At 40.3% G+C, this 12904-nt stretch overlaps 1 long non-coding RNA gene across 1 annotated transcript in view; it reads left to right on the top strand.

Annotated features, from left to right (window-relative positions):
• The window catches only part of LOC110256739 (uncharacterized), a 142751-nt gene extending 133471 nt beyond the window's left edge, over window positions 1-9280 (top strand). Inside the window, exon 5 of the long non-coding RNA XR_014826221.1 lies at window positions 9144-9280. This is a non-coding gene — a long non-coding RNA (uncharacterized LOC110256739). The remainder of the gene's footprint in view (window positions 1-9143) is intronic.
• Window positions 9281-12904: the final 3624 nt, after the last annotated feature.

Below are 12904 nucleotides of genomic sequence, written 5' to 3' on the forward strand. Positions count from 1 at the left end.
ATTTGGTCCTATTTGTTTACTTTTGCTTTTATTTCTATTGCCTTGGGAGACTGACCTAAGAAAACATTTATATGGTTTATGTCAGAGAATGCTTGCCTGTGTTCTCTTCTAGTTTTATGGTGTTTTGTCTGATGTTTAAGTCTTTAAGCCAATTTGGAGTTTATTTTTGTGCATGATGTGAGGGCATGTTCTAGTTTCAGGAGGACATTTATTTGACCTTCAAAAATCTTTCTTTGGTTTGTTTATGATTTGGGAGAAGTAGCCTTAAGGGAGGTGAGGATGTAGATTTCTAGAGATAGAAGAATGGTTGGACAAATCATTGATTTGAACTTCTGCTTTGGTGCCATGAACATCAAATTAATCAGGAAGGCTTCCACCATGATCTACTAAGCGGAAACCTTCAATGACTCTTGAGTACCTACAGGAAAAGTCCCACAACAATCTTTTACTAACTTCCTTTTTTGTTGTTGTTGTCACCTGGAGCTGGGCCATGAAAGTGTTCCTTTTTAGCCTAAGGATATATGCCTTGCACTAGTAATTAAGAGTACTCTTTTTCATATCTCAGCTCCCCTTAGATTAGCACCTGTGTAATCTTGGGGAGGTTCCTCTGCCTTCTGACCATTCGGTCCTTCATCTGTAAACTGAGACAGGTAGTAAGATAGATTTCATAAGGTCATCTTAAGGAATGCAGGTAGGTGACCAACAGTTTGTATAGGACTGAGAGGCATCTTGATATGCAGGACTTTCAGGGCTAAAATAGGAAAACCTCACACATACTGCAATGCGTTGGTCACTCTACATGACATATTGCAAAGGAAATATTTGTGTGCTTGGCACGTAATAAATAAAATGAGGAGTTTTCTTAAGGACCTGCTGTTGTTATTGCAGCAGCTGGGGTCACTGTGTGGCACAGGTTTGATCCCTGGCTTGGAAACTTCCACATGCTGCCAGCATAACCAAAAAAAGTAATAAAAATAAATAAATAAGATGATAACAATCATTATATGTATTTATTTCCTCTTTCCTAAGCATGCCTTGTATTCCTCTCTTCAAGCCTTTGTCCCTCCCTCCCCTGCCACCCAGTGCCCACCACTGGAATATCTTGTCCTTTGTCCCTTGTTTTTGAATTCCTGTTCATCTCATTTCCCTGACCAGATTGGGCACCAGTGAGGATGGGCCCCATCTTACTCAGTATTTTCTTCAGTTCTTGGCAGAGTGCCTGTCACATGGTCAGGAGGTGACCCACACATACATGTTTGTGGGTATATTAACCAATGTCCATTTTTATCTTAGGGAAAAAAAATTCACATGTGTAGCTATACCGAATGTGCAAAAAGCACACTTGCCCTGCAGGTGTTTGCTGCTGAAAAAGCAAACTCATTCCACAGTGGTAAAATCTAATATGAAAGTATCAAGTAATAAACTTATAGTTGCTATATAGTCACTTTCACAATTGCTATTGAATTGTTTCAAAATTTCCTCAGCCATCACACTTAGAAGGGAAAGACATATCATTCAGAGGAATCAGATTTTCTTTTTCCCTTGTAAAATAGCTCAAGGAGTTTTTGTTGGCATCATGAGAAGAAATTCTGACACTGTAGGGTCATGCTTTTGTAGTCAGTGGAATGTTTTAGAATGTTCTTTTTGGAAGAGGTTCTATTTCACTATTTCCTTTGTGTAAATATAACACTTAATTATCAACACAAAGAAACCATTCTTGAGAACTAAATTGCTTATTAACAATAGATTTGAAATGGACTTGAGTTTCAAAAGGGAACAGAAGAAATTGAGGACATGTATCTTTAAACAGTAATTACACAGTTGAAAATCATATACTGAACATAATTCTGCAGATTCAATTTACTTGTTATTGGAGGAAAGACAGAAGATTAATCCTATAAATTTAAAAGTGTCTGGATCTGTTTTTGTCAAAACTTGACTTAAAATGTGATACTTCAAATTTGGAAGTTATGTTCCTTATTCCACGGTTCAACTGGCTATTGTTTAGAGAGATAAGTCCACTTTTATGGTGACAGTCTCAGAAAAGTTTTAGGACAAACAATCCTTGTATTTTACTTATGTCTTTCCATCTATTACAATTGGATCCCTGTGGAATGCTGATTATTCAATTTTCAGAATCATGCTTATTATATTTTCCATCTCATTCCAGAGTTCATCAAATCTGAGCCCCAACCACAATATGTAGAAGCAATTTCTATTGTTTTCTCCCATTAAAGCAAGCATATGTTATTTTCCTCTGTTCCGGTTCTTAAAATAAAATTAGCATTAATAAGACCTTCAAATCTGAATCCAGAGTGACTGATAGGCTCAGAATGCAGTTAGAGGGATAGCAATTCATTCCATCAGGCTTAGGGGAAGAGTTTAAGGTTGTAGTGGTCTTTGTCCTACTAGGGCAAGACAACTGGGCCAAACAGACTTTCAAGGAGTCTTTAATACCAAACCTTTCCTCGAAGGAAACAAATAGCCACTATTTGTCTTGATTAGAGAATCTTCAGTAATCATCAGCCACAGAAGATCTAACTAAATAACCAGGGCCTTCTATGATCTGGAACAACCCTCCCATCCCATCCCCACCTTCGCCCAGCTACATACACATGTACCCATGCTCTGTGTCAAGACAGAGAGGTAAAGCAGAGCAAATCAAATAAAACAAAAAATAAGAAAACCCCACATGTTAAAAAAGAACAAATTTCTGATACATAGACTGAATTAAACAGAAATTTAGTTTAATTGACACATTTTCCACATAAGATCTGGCAGGATTGAGTGTTTGACTAATAGCAAAAATGTGTTACAGACTAGTGGTTAAGAATATGGGCTTTAGGGATTTCCCTGGTGCCCTAGTGGTTAAGGACCTGGAATTGTCACTGCTGTGGCTTGGGTCATTCATTCCTGTGGCATGGGTTTGATCCCTGGCCCAGGAACTTTCACATGCTGTGGATGTGGGGGAAAAAAAAAAAGAATATGGGCTTTATAGTTGGAAGAAGACAAGTGCTGCACTAATTTGTTTGGTGGTCTTATGAACTAAGAAGTAGACTCTACATTCAAAGATTTAAACTGATTGCACATTTCTGCCATTGCTTTTTTTTTTTTTTTAAAAAAAAACCTATTATTTGAAAAAGAATTCTTAATGTTTTAAAATTGTTTTCAAAATGGTAATTAATTACCTTGATTCCATCTAATTCTATGCAACTATTATTTTCATTATTGCCTCCTCTTCCAGTTTGTGTTCATCCACACAGTTACATTGATATGGTTGCAACCACAATTCCCATTATTATTTGGTAATTTTTCTCTCACTTGTACTTTAGCTTAAGCATTTTCCATGTATCCAAATCTTTCTAATTATCATCTCAATGAATGCATTATCTTTCATCATAGTCCATACACTGTAATCTACTTAACAATTTCCAGAATGCTGAATATAGAGATTGCTTCCAATTTCTTCTTGCTAGTATTGATAACGTTGTTAATTAACATCTTTATGCATGCAGTCTTTTCTCCCCCTAATGAGTTATTGACTTTTAATGGGAAGAAAAAAAAAAGCCCTCGTGTATTTTGAAACTGACTGCCAGAGTCTGTGAAACAATATTTGCATCCTTGAAATATGGCTGTGTGTAAGCTGCCGAGTTCCCTGTGGTTTTCCAGCTAGAGAGGAAGGCTTGGTACGTAGTTCTTATCAGCTTTTGAAGAGACTGGTGGAAACTGTCCAGTAGCAATGGGGCAAACCCATTTATTTTATTGTTCCTCCTTTTTCCTTCTTCTTTTTTCTTTTAAATGTTGTGTTACAGGAGCTTGAGGACAAAGTAACTAATTCATAGATGATTAGGTCCTCATAAATGCCAGATCCAAGAGGCCAGGCTGAGTGACCATCCCCTCCCCAACATCTGTCCCTTACCAACCATTGTTTTCATGTAACAGGGCCACTTGAATAACCAGGCATTCAATTTAAAACTCAACTCCAAAGCAAGGGGAGCCATTTCTGTTTAAATGTGGTACACCAGACACAGCAAATATGACACTCCAAATCAGAAAGAAGTGTGAAAAATTTCAGCCACACTTAGAAACACCATTTTTAACACTGTGACAAGTGGCTGATTTCAGGCATAGGGTAGATATTCTGGTGCCTAAGTCCCTAAAGTCTGTATTGTTTTAAACTAAAAATCAAAACGAATTGAGTGGTTTTCATTTTTTTTGGGAAACCAGAATTCTTACCAAATGCAAAAAAAAAAAAAATTCAAATTAAATTAAATTCAAGCCAGGAGTTATGTTATGGCATAGCCAGTTAAGGATCCAGCCATATCACTGCAGCAGCTTGGGTCACTGCTGTGACCTGGGTTCGATCCCTGGCCTGGGAACTTCTACATGCTGCAGGCACGGCCAAAAAGAGAAGGAAAAAAAAAAAATAAATTCAAGCCACACCTGCAATAAAGCTTTTAAAAGGGGAGACTTGAAGTCTGAAGCATCACCAGACTTGGGTGGCTAAGTGTAACCCGAAAATGTCTCACAAAGCAAAATTTAGGTCATTTTATTCATTGTGTTATGCAGGGAGTCACAGACCTCAGAAAAACACTAATAAAACATCACACTCAGCTTAATGGTCTCCCCTCTTTCGGCACCATAATGATAAATGAAATGCCATTAGCATAAAGCAAGTCCATTTCTTGTAGTCTGTAGAGCCCAGGACTGTGACAGAATTGGAATGCAGAGAATTGATTGTTCATAGTTCAAAGGAAAAATATACTGTGTTTCCTAACCACACCCCGAAGTCCAGATCGAAGTCCAGGCTCTGAGAATGATTGAGGTCCCCAGGCTGTGGAACATGGAGTGCTCATACCAAGGCACATGGACCAGAATGTTGCTTGGAAATATTTTTTAAAGTAGCATTTGGGAGAGACCAGAAAAACAGAAAGTTGGATGCACTTAGGGACCTCTCTCTTGCTCTGCAAACAGAACTTATTCAGTCATTACAGAAACACCTTGGTGTTATGTTCCTACCATGAGCCAGGTACTCTGCTGAGCCCAGGGCATACAGCTAGATATGATAGATAAGGTCCTGCTCTCCTGGAGCTTCCATCCTAGTGAGGAAGACATTATGATAAACAAGTTAAAAATGACACTTGTGTGGCACTTTTCACTGCCTGGAATTATTGAACAAGATAAGGAATTGGTAGGGTGGTTAGATTTAGAAAATAAAAATAAAGGACACCTAATTAAGTTTGAATTTCAAATAAACAGCAAATACATTTTTCAGTATAGTATATCCTAAATATTGCATGGGATATACCTGGACTAAAATGTGTTCATTATTTATGTGAAATTCAGGCTTAACTGGGTATTCAGTATTTATATGACAAGAAGCAGGTAGGAGGTAAATACAAGAAGAAATAGGATGGTCAGGGAAAGTCTCTGTCTCAATACCTTTTCAAGTTGGAAGCAACCAGCCTTTTAAGTGTCTATGTGATAATAACAAATAGCCAACACACATATGGAACTTGCTTGTGTCAGGCACTGCTCTAGGTACTTTACACACAGTACCTTAGTTAATCTTCACAATACCATTTGACAGATAGGAAAACTGAGGAACAGACAGGGTAACTAAGTCACCCAGGGTCACTTAGTAAGTCCACCATTGTAAACAATTATTTTTTAAATGATAATTTAGATGTAATGCTATTTTTAAAAAAATTAATTAGTTGATTTACAAATATTATGCAAGTTTCAGGTGTACAACATAGTGATTCACAATTTTGAAAGGTTATACTTCATTTATAGTTATTATAAAGTTGTCTATATTCCCCATGCTATATAATATATCCTTGTAGTTTATTTTATACATAGTAAATGCACTTCTTAATTTGCTACCCCCATATTGATCCTTCCTCTACCCTCTCCCACTGGAAACCACCAGTTTGTTCTCTGTATCTGTGAGTCTGATTCTTTTTTGTTTTATTCTCTAGGTTTTTTTTTTTTAATTCCACATATAAGTGATATCATACAGTGTCCTTAAAATCAATCTATATCTATCTATCTATCTATCTATCTATCTATCTATCTATCGTCTATCTATCTACTTATCTATCTATGGCACGTTTTTATCCATTTATTGATGGGCACTTAGGTTGCTTCCATATCTGGGTTAATACTGCTATCAACATTGGGGTTGCATGTATCTTTCCAAATTCATTTTGTTTGGATATATACCAAGGGGTGACATTGCTGAATCATGTGGTAGCTCTATTTTTAGTTTTTGAGGAACCTCCACAGTGGCTATATCAATTTACATTCCACCAAGGCTTGTTCCCTTTCCTCCACATCCTCACCAGCATTTCTTTTGTGTGATTTTTTGATGATAGCCCTTCTGACAGATGTGAGGTGGTATTTCATTGTGGTTTTGGTTTGCATTTCAATGATGATTAGCAATGTTGAGTACTTTTTACATGACTGTAGGCCATTTGTATATCTTCTTTGGAAAAATGTCTATTCAGATCTTCTGCACATTTTTTTTTAATTGAGCTGTGTTTTTGATGTTTAGTTGTATGAGCTATATATATATTTTGGATATTAACTCGTTATCAGATATATCACATGCAAATATTTTCTCCCATTCAGTATGTTGTCTTTTGGTTTCCTTTGCTGTGTGAAAGCATTTAAGTTTAATTAAGTCCTGTTTATTTATTTTTTTGTTTTGTTTTTGTTTCCTTTGCCTTAAGGGACAAATTCAAAAAAATATTGCTATGATTTACATCAAAGAGTGTTCTGCCTGTGTTTTCTTTTAGGAGTTTTATGGTTTCCAGGCTTGCATTTAGGTCTTTAATCCTTTTTGAATTTATTTTTTATATATGGTATTAGGAAATGTTCTAGGAATAAATCCACTTAAAGAGGTAAAAGACCTCTTGGAAAACTATAAGACATTGATGAAATAAATTGAAGATGACATAAACATGGAAGGATATACTTTGTTATAGATTGGAAAAATTCATATTGTTAAAATGACCATATTCCTCAAGGCAGTTTACAGATTAAATACAGTCCCTATCAAAATACTAATGACATTTTTCACAGAACTAGAACAAATAATTTTAAAATTTATGTGGAAAGACAAGAGATCCCAAATAGCCAAAACAATCTTGAGAAAGAACAGAGCTGGAGTTATCATGTTCCTGGACTTAAGACCATACTGCAAAGCTGCAGTAACCAAAACAGTATGACGCTTGTACAAAACCAGACATATAGATCAATGGAACAGAATAGAGAGCCCAGAAATAAACCCACACACATATTGTCAATTAATCTATGACAAAGGAGGCAACAATATACAATGGAAAATAGTCTCTTCAGTAAGTGATGCTGCAGAAACTGGACAGCTACATGTAAAAGGATGAAATTGGAAGCATTTCATTTTACCAAAATCATAGCAGTTTCTCAATACACTCTGTTGTTCCAGCCAGCTGTGGAAGAAAGTGTCTTCTTCCCTATCAATACGCACTTCGTCTTCCTGCTTCTGACATCTATGGGGTTATTTAAAATAAGTTTCATATGCATTTTTATTGGAACACCATCTAAACCCTATGAATTAAACTTTATCATTTTCTTCATCCTACAAATGAAGAAACTGAGACTTGGAGAAGTTAACTTACACAAGTGATCATGATCCCGTGGTAACAGCAATAGAACCAAGGCTTGGCTTTAGATCTGTAAGGACATCCTCATGGTACCCAGCCTGCATCTAGCAGGTACTCAATAAATACAAGTTGAATTGCACTGAAAATAATGTGCTTGTGGTGTAAACACCTGACAGTTAGCTTTTTTGATTATAATGTAAGTGCATGACATCAAGCTTTTGATTGCCAATCATCCACTTCAAAGACATCCATCTGGAATAAACACATTGCCACCTACGCAAATAAATAAAAAGCCAGGCCACCCCACCTGTGATGTTCCCCTTTTGGAGAGCCCTGGTTGACCTAGAGAAGTGACCATTAGAGGCCAATAAGAGCAGGACATTTTCTGTCTCTACCCATGACCACTGTATGGCCCTGGGCCTCCAGGACTTGTGCATTATAAACCTTTTCACAGTTTCCTGATGGTTGTTGCTGAGGTGTATCTTGTGATCAAAATAAGAACCACAAGTGCCCATCCAGCCATAACACTGGCTCTGGTTGGGGAAGGGTCTGTGAGGGCTCCCCAAGTAGTTCAGTGTTCAGGTAAGTGCATTTCTAGTCCATAGCATCACTATCAGTAGGCGGAGATTAACACAAAACAGTGCTCCAAAAGCCTTTTACCCTGTGTCCTCTTTGCAGAAGGGTCAGTATCTACCCTGAATATGGTGTTAGGCCCCTTGAAGACTAGTTGCTCAAATGACCTCACAAACTCAGATGCAGCTGGTCCAGAGGACTAGATGCTCAGACCTCCCATGTTAGAGCAGCAGTGGTGCTACTACTAGTTTTCTACTCACGTGAATAATGTAATCCCCTGCCCTTTCTCAACCAAATAATTTTAGGGTGAGTTATGGTGCCAAGAAAAGCATCTGGATGTGAGGCTGAATTTATGTCCCTCTTCAGCCCAGTTCCTATGGTGGTGAAATTTGTTATGACCGTGGCCCTTTCCTATCTGCCTCCATAGATGTCAGCCTTGGTCTCATATGAGATGAGTTAGCTTTTTGATCATTGAGGAAAATGCACCTGACTTGATGTGGCCTTTATAGGTAAACCCTTTCTTGAAGAAGAGCCATTTTCATTGCTTCCATATTGGATTGAGTCAGGGGCTGGATTTCTTTCCCTTAAGGGCCTGCTGTGACTTCAGCAACCTAAGGAAGTCTCCTCTCCACCCCACTCCCACCCCCCACACAATAGTACTGATCTTGGCCAGATTTTTGATGAATGAAAAGCCTGAGGGAAGCTTGCAGAATGAGTGGGACAGAACATGGGGCCAGGGCCTTTAGAGGGGGTAGGATGAGTGATGGAAAATCAGAGATAGTAAGACGGGGATAAAAATCCAAAGTCCCCATCTTTGCCTGCCCTACCCTTACCTGCCTCATCTCTAAATCCTAGGGGTTGAATTGCAAAGTGTGGGATCCTTTAGTACAAGAATCACACAAATAATTGCTTTCTCTTGTGCAGATTCTATTCCATGGATCACCTGGCCTGGTCTCCACAAAAGCTCTGGAGTGAGTAGGAGTGGGCTGCTGACTCCACAACCACATGAGATGAGGATTCTGAGGGACAGGGAAGTCACCAGACTTGCCCAAGGCCTTTCAGCGAGCAAACTGCAGACAGTGCTCAAAGGTAAGTGTTCTGACTCCCAGTCCAATGCTATTCATTTCTACTTTAACGGTTGAGCACAGGTGTGTAGACAGGTGCCAACTATTTCTAGTCACACCCTCACACCTGCTCCACAGAACCACCAGGCACTCCCCAAAGGCATACCTTTCTCCCATTCATGAGTTCTCTGTGCAAATGGCACCATACTCTCCCACAACTTACCCCCCACCTTTCCTTCTCCCAGCCCCAGTCTTGGATTTTGAAGTCATTATGATACCTACATTCCAGAAAGCTTGACAAATCAGCCTCAGGGTGGCAGTCTGGGTTACATCTTCCTCATGAAAACTCCCCACTCATGTTATGATCTGCAGTGCGATGGACACCTCTTTTCTATAGTGATAGTGGACAGAAAGGCCAGATGCTTGATGAATGGTGGGCACCTCTTGTAGAAGGCAAAGGCTGTTGGCTGCGTCTCCTTTGAATGTTTTTCCTATTGACATAGAAAAGCAGTGGGGGATGAAAATGCAAACATTTGGAGTGTGAGCCATAAGCCAGCACAGAAAAGAGAGACAGGAGCTTGAGGTCATGTTCAGGCATTTGTCACAAATATGAAATGTCAGATAACACTGTGTTAGCTGCTGAGGGCAGAGGGAGGGAAAGTGAGGTGCATCAGAGCATCATGACGATGGAAAAAGCATTATCTTTAGAGTAGCAAAGATTTAGGCTTGAGTTGAGACTGCAGCATACTGGCTGCATCATGCAAATCACCTAACTTCTCTCAGTTGGGTTTATCCTCACTTTACAGGTAATTGTTATGGAGATTCATTCATTCAGCAAATACACTGAGTGTCTACTTAGTGTCAGGCTCTGCTCCAGGTAGTGAAATACAAAGAGAAGTCACCTCCTTTAGAGAGCTTACATTCTAGACAGGAGAGAGACAGATGAAAGAAAAACAGGTGATTACCAGACATTGATGAAATATGAAAATTAAAAGGCTAATGTGATAGAGAATGGCTGGGAGGAGATTGGGTTTCTCTGAGGAGTTGATGTTCAGAAGGCTTCCATCCATGCTGAGATCTGGGGAAAAGGTCCCTGGACAGAGTCAACAGCTAATGCAAAGACTCTGGGGCTGCAGAAGTCTTGGAGGGAGGAGGTGGCAGGAGCAGGGTGCTGGGGCATGAGGTCAGAGCAAAAGGTTTGGACTGGATTCTGAGTGTAACTTGAGCCTTTGGAGGATCTTGACCAGGACCTTAACCTTATCTGATTTGCATTTTTAAAAAGCAGTCTATGGCCACTGTGACATAGGTCATAAGGAACAGAAGCAAAGATCCTGACTGGGAGGCCCTGCATGGCGACTTGGATGGATGTAGTTGTAAAGATGGAAAGAAATGGATAGATGGGGGATCGCACTTTAAAGGTCAAGTCACTAGAACATGCTGATGGATTGGATGTGATGGTTGAAGGCAGAGAAATCAAGGATGGAATCTGAGATTTTTAACTTAATCAACAGTTGATGATGCCATGTGTTGAGGAGGAAATAAAATAATGTAGGTAAAGTCCCAAGAGTGTTTAATGTAGTAGGTGCCTCAGTTAATGTCTGTGTGGGTACACTGAGAGTGGGCTGAGTATCAGGGGCAGGGAAGAGACCAGACACACCTGAAAAGAAAAGCTGCACGAGTGCCACGAGACTGCATGTTGAGACACCTGCTTAGGCTGGCTGCATGTGCCCACTAGTTACCACAGCCGGGTTCTATTCCCTAAAGCTCAGGACTTTGGGCAAGTTTCTATGGGGTATTGGGAAATGCCTTGATCTGTGAGAATTAGTATGACAGAGGGGAGTTTTCTAGAGTTAAGGGTCCAGCAGAAGATAGCCATGCACATAAATGTCAGGTGGAGGTTTTCTCAAGTACAGAGCAGACAATCCCTGCACCTAGATGGCCAATACTACGCCCTTCTAGTGGCAATAGGAAAATGCTGAGCAAGGGAAGAAGGCAGTCACATGACTCTGGCTCGTAGTTCCAGGTCCTTCTTCCATTCAAGCCCTGCTTTGAGGTGCAGCAGAACAGCTGGCGGGGGGTGGGGTGGGGTGGAGGGCAGATTAGAATCGGAGTTCTGGACTCATCGGGAGAGACTGACTTTCCAGTTCCAGCTCTGTTCTGTGCTGGGCAAAGTATACATTTATAGCTTTTCTCACATTCAGGCTTTACTTCAACACTGTGAGATGAATGCTATTATCCTCGATTTAGTGATAAACAAACTAAGCCTCAGAGAGGCCAGCTTGTTCAGCCAAGGTCACACAGTTTGAGCGTATGGTTTCACTCTCTGGAGTTTACACCAGGTCATCCTGTCTTATTCCTTCCTGAATCCCCGCTGTCTTGCACACAGCGGGGGCTCCGTAAACATTTGTTCAATGGATGAACAGTGGCCCCAAAGCTTGTGTTTAATCATGTAGCCACACCATTCCCTTTGAAGTGTAGATTGAAAACCTGCCATCACCCCAAGTTTCTCTATGTGGTAAAGAGAAAAAAATCTGCTCCTGGGAAGTCCAGCTCCCGAGGTTTAGAAATGCTTGGCAAGACAGACTGCCTTGGGGCTCATTCCCACTGGTCCTCACCAGGTGAGTCACTCAGGACGATGAGGTCTTAGTAGAAAGGCAGGCTGGGCTCACTAGTTCCCAGAACTCACCAGGGGATTGGCACCTGCAGCCCTGGTGTTTATGTTCGGATTAGATTTGATGGCATGTTGAATTGGCGACTAATTACAGCATGCCCAAATAAGGTACTTTAATTATAGCTTCTTTAATTCCAACGAGAGCTCCACTTGGAAGATGGAAAATGGATGAATCAGATACAGATCTGCTTGCTCTGATACCTAAGCATGGCTTCGAAATGAATTACCAGGAAAGCTTGTGGTTTATTCCGCTAGCTTTGTAACTGCTGGGGAAGCTTCCCAAGGGAGGGATGGGTTGTAGTCTTTGCAGCCTGATTACTAAAGCTGGTGGCCCCGCCAACTCTGGGGACACACATGGGTGTGCTGGGGGCTGACCCTGGCTGGGTTCAGCCTTCCAGCTTTTGTTCTTTCCTGTGGAACAGCTGCCCAGCTGTCATGGGCATTTCTGTAGGGCTTTGCTTAGTCAGCTCGAAAAGGCATACTTTGATTGGGCTGTTTTCTGTTGGAAGTCATTTACTGATTCAGCCACCTCTTGAAATGTACAGATCCAATTCTGAGCTTTTTGAATGGAACCTTCCTGGCTTCTACAGGGTTTTTGACCAGTTTTCTGTATTTGTGTAACAGGATTCCTCCTGTCCCCCAGATGCTAGGCTATACGTGTTGTAAGGAAAACCAGGTCAGTTTGGTAGTGAAGTGTAAGTGTTGGTAAATATCTTACTTAAACCATTTTTTTTTTAGGGCCACACCTGCAGCATATGTAAGTTCCCAGGGTAGGGGTCAAATGGGAGCCACAGCCATGGCCTCAGCAATGCAGAATCTGAGCTGCATCTTCGACCTACACCACAGCTCAGGGTGGATCCTTAACCTACTGATCAAGGCCAGAGTTTGAATCCACATCCTCATGGATACTAGTTGGGTTTGAATGGGAACCCCCTAAATCACTTATAATT

Source organism: Sus scrofa, chromosome 14 (genome assembly GCF_054392235.1).
Source record: "Sus scrofa isolate SSC_HxYL_T2T_F1_AM1 chromosome 14, Sscrofa_HxYL_maternal_Yorkshire_Landrace_v2.0, whole genome shotgun sequence".
NCBI lineage: Eukaryota > Metazoa > Chordata > Mammalia > Artiodactyla > Suidae > Sus > Sus scrofa.